The sequence below is a fragment of the Piliocolobus tephrosceles genome, chromosome 12 (assembly GCF_002776525.5).
Source record: "Piliocolobus tephrosceles isolate RC106 chromosome 12, ASM277652v3, whole genome shotgun sequence".
In the NCBI taxonomy this organism is placed as follows: Eukaryota; Metazoa; Chordata; class Mammalia; order Primates; family Cercopithecidae; genus Piliocolobus; species Piliocolobus tephrosceles.
In genome coordinates, this window is record NC_045445.1 from 254,963 (window position 1) to 265,869 (window position 10,907).

Here is a 10,907-nt window from a genome sequence, read left to right on the forward strand (position 1 = left end):
TTTCTTATAGAAATCCTGTACCCATATAAAAACTGCATTTTCAATATGAGATAAAAAGGTATTTCACAAAAGGTACAAGGTTTTTGTGCCTGCTGGCATAGCTGCAGCCACAGTTTCATGAATTTTCTTTATTTACAATGGTCCTTAACTGGTTTTATCTTGAAATGGTGGACAACCACAGTTGCAGACCTCAATCTACAGTACATATGAAGTAATTAAACATTTCCTTATAATATCATGACTTTTCTCTGCTTCTTGGGAGCACTTCCAATATCACTAGTGGCACTTTGTATGGATCCCATGGTGTTTATGGTTTATGGCATTGCACTAAATACAGTGCAAAATATGTGAGAATCATGACAGATCACTTCTTACTATGATATACAATTTACTGCAGACATGAACTGCTCTTGTGGAGATGATTAGCATCACACAGTTTTCTAAGTAGATACTCATAATGCCTGAGCCCACCCACAGTGGCAACAAGAGGTATCTATGAAATTATTACAGTAGTATAACTACAGTAAATAATTTTATGCAGTTATGATTTAATACTGAATCTTTATATTTGTTTACATTTATCTTGACCATGAATGGCATCATGTACAGTCTGTGTGTGTAAATTTTGACAAATTTTAACTTTGTATAATATATTTGTACATATTTTATGGTAGTAAATCATAAAATGGACTATCATCTAAATATACTTTATGCATTCCTGACATACCCTTTTCTTAAATTTTTTATATTTCTAGGCCACATGGTTTGTAAGTTTTTGCAGATTGCTGAAAATTTCAAAAAATTTCTCAAATATGTTGAAAAAATTCTGTGTATAAGTGGACCCATGCATTTCAAACCATGTTGCTCAAGAGTCGACTGTACTATAGATTTTTCGCTTTGTTGTTATCATTAGGCTTACATAAAACATCTTATAATAGGTTAATTTAAGCTGATAACAACTTAATTTTTATCACATACAACTCTACACTTTTATTCCCCTGAACACACACATTTTGGTTTTGGTGTCAAAATTTACAGCATTTTGTAATTTATATCCCTTGATAATTTATTTTAATTATGATTATTTTTCATAGTTTTGACTTTTAGCCATTGTACTTGAGGTAAAATTGCTTTACACACCATCATTATACTCCTAAAGTATTCTATATGTAACTGTATTACTTATACCATTAAGTTTTGCATTTTCATATGTTTTATGTTATTAATTAGTGGCCTTTTGTTTTAGCTTGAATAACTCCCTTTAGTAATTCCTTTAGGGCAGGCCTAATGGTGATGAACTCTCTAAGCTTTTGTTTGAAAAGCTTTTCCTTCTCCCTCATTTTTTTCTTTTTTTAAAAAATTTCTTCCTCATTTTTGAAGGACAGCTTTGCCAGTTAAAGTAATCTTGGTTGCTGGGTTTCCCCCTCCCCACTTTGGCACGTTGAATTTATCATCCCATTTTCTCCTGACCTGCAGAGTTTCTGCTAAAACATCTGATATGCTGATAGCCATATTGATATTCCCTTGTATGTGATGTGTTTCTTATATCTTGATGCTTTCAGAACTTTTTATTTGTCTTTGAATTTTGACAGTTTGATTATTGTGTCTTGGTGAGCTCCTCTTTGGGTTTAATTTGATTGCAGGTCTGTATGCTTCCTTTGCCAGGCTTTTGGCATCTTTCCCCAGATTTGGAAAGGTTTTAGCCATTATTTCCTTAAATAGCCTTTCTCTCTGTTCTTCTTCATGTATTATTATTATACAAATGTTAAGTCTCTTGATGGTATTCCATAATTCTCATAGGCTTTCTGCATTCTTTTTTCTTTTTGCTCTCTGACTGCATTATTTCAGATGCTCTGTCTTTGAGCTCACTGATTCTTTTTTTTTTCAATTTATAGAGCCTGCTACCGATATATTCTATTGAATTTTTCAGTTCATTCACTGAGTTCTTCATCTCTAAGATTTTTATTTTTAAAAAATTGTCTCTATTTCTTTGTCAGGCTTCTTATTTTGTTCATGTATTGTTTTCCAAATTTCATTTAATTTTTTTATCCATATATTATTGTAGTTCACTGAACTTTTAAAAGAGGATTATTCTGAATTCTTTGTCAGTCATTACATAGATCTCCATTTCTGTAGGGCCCATTGTTGGAGTTTTATTAGTTTCTTTTGGAGATGTAATGATTCCTTGATTCTTCTTAATTCTTTTTTCTTTATGTTGGTGTCTTTACATTTGAGGAGGCAACCACCTCTTCCAACCTTTACAGGTATTCTTTGGCAGGGATGGACCTTCACTATTGTCTAGTATGTGATACTGGACGGGGCCATCTGAGAACAAGCCTGGGAAGTCAGAGCTTGCTATTGTATTTTCTAGCTTGGTGGGCTGCTGCCTTTGCTCTGAGGTCATATGAGGCTGCTGGCTGGGTTTCAGTATCTTGTGGCATCACTGACTGAGCTCTGAAATCAGGCCAAGTTGTTGGCTGGGCTTTGCAATCACCTCTGATGAGGCTGGAACACAGGGTGTATTCCCTGGCTGGCCTTTACCACCATTTGATTTCTGTGGTTGGGCCGGGGTGCAGGCTGGTCTCCAAGATTAGGCAGAGTTTGCTGCTTGGGATGGTTGGGAGTATCTTCTATGCTCAGTAGAAATGCATAGTTGAGGTTTGCCTCCCTTTCTGGGTGGAGTTTTCGGACGGGGTTTGTGGCTGAGCCAAGCTGCTGTTTGTTCTTCCAGATGGGGGCAGGTCTAGCCCCTGTGCTTTGCCAAAATGTGCTGTGATGGGCAACTCTCTCCCTGGAAGGGGCCTTGGGGAGGCTGAGGCTGGGCATGGAGGCTGGCCATCCTAGAGACTTAAGCCAGATTGAACTTCCCACTGTGTTTCTGGGAGCAATCAGCTCTACTTTGTGGGTGGGCTATGCCATTGGCTGGTATGTCTGACGGCACCACTGCTAGCAGGAGCACAGAGCTATCACCAAGATTCACACACTGGTGGTTATGAGCTCTGCCTCCTTTCTTTGTTTCTACCTGACCCCAGGCAATCTAGCTGTGTCATTATCCTTTCTGTTCCCCATGAGGTGAGACTAGAGTGGGCTTCCTGGGGAGTATCTTGGAATGCTAGAAATCTAGTTGTCTGCCTCTGGTTCTCTTTTCCCACTGTAGAAACTGTAAGCCCAGGAGAACTGTCTCTGTATGGCACTGTACCAACTTAGGGGAGTAGGAGATGCCATGAAGTCAAAGTGGGATCATTCTTCTTATCCTTTTAATGGGTTTTTATTTAGTTCTGTGGTCCACATGGGTGTCTCAGGCTTTTCCCAAGTTTTGGGGTTTTCGCAGAGATGTTTTGGTCTGTTGATAGTTGCTAGTTGCACTTTCTGTGGGGAAAAGTAAAGCCTGGAATCTCCATTTTTTGGCATCTTGCTGATAACAGTACATTGTTATCAAATATAGTCGCCATGTGTCTTGAACTCCTTTCTCCTGTCAAACTGAAATTGTATATCATTTGACCAACATCTCCCCAGTCCCCTCCCCTGCACCCAACTCCTGAGAAGCACCAGTTTATTCTCTGCTTGTATGAGTTCAAGTTATTTAGATTACACATATAAGTCAGATAAGGTGGTATTTGTCATTTTGTACCTGGCTTAGTTCCCTTAACATAACATCCTCCAGGTTCATCCATGTTGTTGCAAATGACAAGATTTTCCTCTTTCTTAACACTGAATAGTATCCCATTGTGTATACATACCACATTTTCTTTATACTTTCACCTATTGATGGATACTTAGGTTGATTTCATATCTTGGTTATTATGAATAAGTTGCAGTGAGCATGGGGGTGCAGATATCTCTTCAATAGACTGATTTTATATGCTTTGGCTATACCAGTGAGTGAGATTGCTGGATCAAATGGTAATTCCATTTTTAATTTTTTTAGGAACGATCACGCTGTTTTCCATAATGGCTATCCTAATTGACATTCCCACCAAAAGTGTACAAGGGTTCCCTTTTCTCCACATCCTTACCGTACTTGTTATCTTTAGTGTTTTTGATAATAGCCATTCTAATAGGTGTGAAGTATTCCATAAATTTTGATATATTAGTTTTATTTTCATTCAGTTAAAAAAAATTTCCCCTTGGTTTCTTCTCTAGCTCATGGATTATTTATATGTTTTGCTTAATTTTTAAATATTTGTGGATTTCCCAAATTTCTTTCTACTATTGATTCTAATTTAATTCCATTGTGATTAGAGAACATGCTTTATGATTTCAGTGTTTTAAATTTATGGGGAATTATTTTATGACTTTGCATATTGTCTTTTCTGTATAAAGTTACATGTGTGCTTTAAAGAATGTGTGTTTTGCAGTGAAGTGTTCTATTCATGTCAGGTAGGCCATAAGTATATAGTGTTGTCTAAGTCTTTTATTTCTTCACTGATTTTCTTTTTGTTATATCCATTATTAAGAGTGAGATTTTGAGGTTTTCATCTATTATTGTTGAATTATTTCTTTCTTTCTTTAATTCTATCAGTTTCTTTCTTCTTCATGTACCACGGGGCTCTATTAGATGCATGTATCATTTTAATTTTCACATTTCCCTGAGGAATTGAATTACTGAATTATAAAATTTTGCTCTTTTAAAAAGTCTATTTAGTATAATAATAGTGTAGCCACTCTAGCTCTCTTTAAGGCTTACCTGGTATATCTTTCCCCATCCTTTCCCTTTAGCTTGTTTCTTTGACTGTAAAGCATGTCTCTCATAGTATATAGTTAGATATATATTTTTTCATCTAGTGTTTAAAATCCAGCCTGATAGTTTCTCCCTTTTGAGTCGAATGTTTAATTCTTTTATACTTAATGTAACTATTTACATTTAGTCTGTTTCAATTTGTGCCTGCCAGTTTTCATCTATATATACCCTGTCTTTTTGTTCCTCTGTTGCTCCTGCTCTAATTTTTTGTGTTAAATAGCTATATTCTAATATGCTGTTGTAATTAATTTTTGATGTCTTTATCATATACATGTTTATTTTTAGTTATTTTCCTACTGGTTTCTCTAGGGTTTATAATGTGCATCTTATTTTACCACAGTCTACAGAAGATTAATGTTGACTTCATTTCAGTAGCATATAGAAACTTCAGAAGAGCTCTATTTTCCACCTTCTTTTATGTTATTATAGTAATGTATATTATGTCTATATGTGATATAAACCCCCAAATACAGAGTTATAATTATGAATTTGTAAAATTATGTTTTTAAAGAAGAGATGAAAGAAAGGAGAAAATACATTTATAAAGTCTTTCAGATTAATTTATATATTTATCATTTATGGTTGTCTTCAATTCTTTCTGAGGATGCATGTTACCAATGGCATCATTTTCTTGCTCCAATATATGTCTATTTTATCCACACATTATTTGGTAAGTATGATGTATCTTGTAGCTTTATATGTTGTAAGACCAACCATACACTTTCATAATTATTGTTTTATACAATTGTCTTTTAGATCAGTTAAGCAAAGGAAACAGAATTACATGTGTATGTATATGTATGTACCATGTTTTATATTTACCCATGTAATAATCATTATGTTTATTGCTTTGTGATTATTTTATTACCATCTGTTGTAATTTCCTTTCAGTTCAAGGAACTTTCTTTAGTATTTTTTGTACAGGAGGTCTGCTAGGAATAAATTCTCTCAATTTTTATTCATTTGGGAACGTCTTTATATTACCTTCATTTGAAGTACAGTCTTGCTGCAGATAGAATTCTCAGTTGACATTTTCTTCTTTTTCTTATTGATAACAAAATATTTTACATATTTGTGGGTGCATATGAGTATTTGTTACACACATAGAATGGATAAAGATCAAGTCTGGGTATTTGGGGTATCCATCACCTTGAATATTTATCATTTCTATGTGTTGGCAACATTTCAAGTCCTGTCTTTTAGCTACTTTGGAATATATAATATATTGTTGCTAACTGTAGTCACTCTGGTATAGATTATTGGAGCTTATTTATTCTATTTAACTGTATGTTTGTACCCACTAACCAATCTTTCTATATCACTATTCCCATCCACACACATCCTTCTCGACCTCTAATATCTATCATTCTGATCTCTATCTTCATGAAATCAGTGATTTTAGATTTCATAAATTAATAAGAATATGCGTTCTCTGTCTTTCTGTTCCTGGCTTATTTCACTTAACTCCAGTTCCATCCATGTTGCTGCAAATGACATGATTTCATTGTTTTGTTTTTTGTTTTTTTTGTTTTTTTTTTTTTTTGAGAAAGAGTCTCACTCTGTCACCCAGGCTGGAGTGCAGTGGTGCAATCTTGGCTCACTGCAACCTCCACTCCACCTCCTGGGTTCAAGCAATTCTCCTGCCTTTGCCTCCTGAGAGTAGTTGGAATTACAGGTGTCCACCACCACACCCAGCTAATTTTTGTATTTTTAGTAGAGATGGGATTTCTCCATGTTGGCCAGGAAGGTCTCAAACTCCTGACCTCAGGTGATCTGCCCACCTCGGCCTCCCAAAGTGCTGGGATTACAGGCGTGAGCCACTGTGCCTGGCTGATTTCATTCTTTTTTATGGTGAATAGTATTCCATTGTGTATATATACCAAATTTTTCTTTATCTATTCATTTGTCGATAGACACTTAGGTTTATTCTATATCTTTGCTATTATGAATAGTGCTATTATAAACATGTAAGTGCCGGTATTCTTTTGATACACAGATTTTGTTTCCTTTAGATAAATATCCAGTACTATTATAGGATTGCTACATCATATGGTAATTCTATTTTTAGTTTTTTGAAACATCCTCCATACTGTTTCCATAATTGTTATGGTAATTTACATTCCACCAGCAGATGAGAGTTTGCTTTTATCCACATTCTCATCAACATTTGTTCATTTGTTTTTTTTTAAATAATAGGCTTCCTAACTGGGGTATGATTATATCTCATTGTGGTTTTAATTTGCATTTCCCTGATGATTAAGGATGTTGAGCATTTTTTTTCCTACAGCTGATGGCAATTTGTATGTCTTTTAACAAGAAATGTCTATTCATATCCTTTATCCACTTTTTAATGGGATTTTTTTTATTGTTGAGTTCTTTGAGTTTCTTCTAGATTCTGGATATTAGTCTCTTGTTGGATGAATAATTTGCAAATATTTTCTCCCATTCAATAGGTTGTCTCTTCACTCTGTTGATTGTTTCTTTTGCTGTACAAAAGCTCTTTAGTTTAATAAAGTCTCATTTGTATGTTTTTATTATAATTGTGCCTTTGAGGTCTTAGCCATGAAATCTTTACCTAGACCAATGTTTTCCCTATGTTTTGTTCTACTACTTAAATGGTTTGGGTCATGCTTAAGACTTGACTTAATTTTTTATATATATAGAGAGAAAGAGGTCCAGTTTTATTCTTCTGCATACAGGTCTCCCATTTTCTCAGAATCATTTATTGAAGAGGGTTTCCTTTCACCAGTATAAGTTCTTGGTACCTTTGTCAAAAATCAGTTGGATATAAGTACATGGATTTATTTCTAGACTCTGTATTCTGTTCCATTTGTCTGTGTGTCATCTGTTTTATACCAATGCCATGCTGTTTTCAACACTATAGCCTTGTAATATAATTTGAAGTCAGGTAATGTGATGCCTCCATCTTTGTTCTTTTTGCTTAATATTGCTTTGGCTACTTGGGCACTATTTTAGTTCCATACAAATTTTAAGACTGTTTTCACTAATTCTGTGTAAAGTAACATTGGTTCTTGGATAGGGAATCTGTAGATTGGTTATTGAATCTGTAGATTGGTTTGAGTAATTTGGTCATTTAAATAATATTAATTCTTTCAATACTTAAGCATGGGATATTTTTCCAGTTGTTCTGTTCTCTTAAATTTCTTTTGTCAGTATTTTTTAGTTTTTCTGTAGAGATTAAATTGATTCCCAAGTATTTTATTTTTTGTAGCTATTGTCAATGGGATTGCCTGCTTTCTTTCTTGACTAGATCATTGTTGGCATATATAAACACTACTGATTTTTGTATGTTGACTTTGTATCCTAAAATGTTACTTTATTTATCAAATGTAGGAGTTTTTTATTAGAGTCTCTAGATTTTTTTAGATATAAGATCGTATCATCAGCAAAGAGGGTGATTTGACTTCCTTGTTTCCAATTTGGATGCGTTTTCTTTCTTTCTCTTGCTTGGTTGCTCTGGCTAGCACTTCCAGTATTATGTTGACTAGGAGTGGTGAAAGTGGGCATCCTTGTCTTTTTCCATTTCTTAGAGGTAAGGCTTTTAGCTTTTTTCCATTTGGTATAATGTTAACTGTGGGTTTATTATATATGACCTTTATGTTTTTGAGGTATATTCCTTCTATACTAGTTTGTTCAGAGTTTTTATCATGAAAGGATGTTGAATTTTATCAAATTATTTTTCTGCATCTATTAACATGACCATATAATTTTTGTCCTTCATTCTATTGATGGGTTGTATCACGTATATTGGTTTACATATGTTGAACCATCCTTCCATTCCTGGGATAAATCTCGCTTGATTTGGTGTATTATCTTTTTGATATGATGTTGGATTTCGTTTGCTAGTATTTTGTTGAGGATTTTTTCATCTGTGTTCATCAGGAATATCAGCTTTTACTTTTCTTTTTCTGTTGTGCCTTTGCCAGATTTTGGTATCAAGGTAATTCTGGCCTCATTAAATGAGTTAGGGATAGTGCTCTCCTCTTCAATTTTTTAGAATAGTTTCAGGAGGGTTAATGTTAGTGGTTCTTTATACACTTGATAGAATTCATCTGTGAATCCATCTGGTCCTGAGCTTTCTTCTTTGGGAGACTGTTTATTACTGGTTCAATCTCAGTACTTGTTATTGATCTGTTCAACTTTTCTATTTCCTCCTGATTCAACTTTGACACATTGTATATGTCAAGGGATTTATCCATTTCCTGTAGTTCTCCAGTTTGTTAGTGTATAGATGTTCGTAATAGTCTATGATGATCTTTTGTATTTCTGTTTGGTATCAGTTGTAATATTTCCTTTTTCATTTCTAATTTTGTTTATTTGGGTATTCTCTCTTTTTTGATTTGCTTAGTGAGTTGTTTATAAAACTTGTTTATCTTTTCAAAAAACCAAATTTTCATTTTGTTGATCTTTGTATTTTTTGAGTCTCTATTTTGTTTAATTCTGCTCTTATCTTTATTATTTTTTCTCTTTCTGCTAATTTTGGGTTTTGTTCATATTTTTCTAGTTCCTTGAAGTGCATTGTTATGTTGCTTATTTGAAATATTTGTACTTTCTTCATGTAGCCATTTATTGCTATAAACTTTCCTCTTAGCACTGCTTTTGCTGTATCCTGTAGTTTTGTGTATGTGTTGTTTTCATTTTCACTTGTTTCAAGGAATTTTTTGCTCTCCCTAATTTATTTGTTGACTCAATGCCATCTAGGAGCTTTCTGTTTAATAACCATGGATTTTTTTTTTTTTTTTTTTTTTTTGAGACGAAGTTTCGTTCTTGTTGCTCAGGCTGGAGTGCAATGGCATAATCTCACTCACTGCAACCTCCGCCTCCCAGGTTCAAGCGATTCTTCTGCCTCAGCCTCCCGAGTAGCTGGGATTAAAGGCATGCGCCACCATGCTCGGCTAATTGTTTTGTATTTTTAGTAGAGACGGGGTTTCTCCATGTTGGTCAGGCTGGTCTTGAACTCGCAACCTTAGGTGAACCGCCCACCTCAACCTCCCAAAGTGCTGGGATTACAGGTATGTGCCACTGTGCCTGGCCCAATAACGATGGATTTTTACAGTTTCTAAAGTTTTTCTTGCTATTGATTTCTAGTTTTATTCCATTTTGGTCTGAAATGATACTTGATATGACTTCAGTTTTTAAAAAGTTGTTGAGACTTGTTTTGTAGCCAGCATATGGTCTATTCTGAAGAGTATCTCATGTGCCTGTGGGAAGAATGTGCATTCTGTAACTGTTGGATGAAATATTCTTTAATATCTGTTAGGTCCATTTGCTCTAAGGACCAGTTTACCAGTTTAAATTCAATGTTTCTGTGTTGAATTTCTGTCTAGATGATCTGTCTAATGCTGAGAGTAGGGTGTTAAATTTCCCCATTATTATTGTGTTGGAATCTTTCTCTCCCTTTATATCTAGTAATATTTGCTTTACAAATCTGTGCTTCAGGATTGAGTGCATGTATGCACTCCAAACATACAAAAATTTTGTTTATTTTCATGGAACATACAGATTCATAAAGCATATATATATGTGTGTGTGTGTGTGTATAATTTACATCCTCTTGCTAGATTGATTAATTTACCCTTATGTAATGACCTTGTCTTTTTACTGTTTTTCACCTAAAGTCTGTTTTATCTAAGTATATCTACTCCTGTTTACTTTTAGTTTCCATTTGCATATAATGTCTTTATTATCCCCCTTTACTTTGTCTACATGTATCCTTGCGGGTAAAGTGCTCTTCTTGGAGGCAGCATACAGTTGGACCATATTTTTAAAATCCATTCAGCCAGTCTGTATGTTTAAGAGGAGAATTTAGTCCATTTGCATTTAAGGTTATCACTGATATGTGAGGTTTCGTTATTATCATATTGTTAATTGTTGTCCTATTCACAATAGCAAAGACTTGGAATCAACCCAAATGTCCATCAGTGACAGACTGGATTAAGAAAATGTGGCACATATACACCATGGAATACTATGCAGCCATAAAAAAGGATGAGTTTGCGTCCTTTGTAGGGACATGGATGCAGCTGGAAACCATCATTCTTAGCAAATTATCACAAGAAGAGAAAACCAAACACCGCATGTTCTCACTCATAGGTGGGAACTGAACAATGAGCTCACTTGGACTCGGGAAGGGGAACATCACACA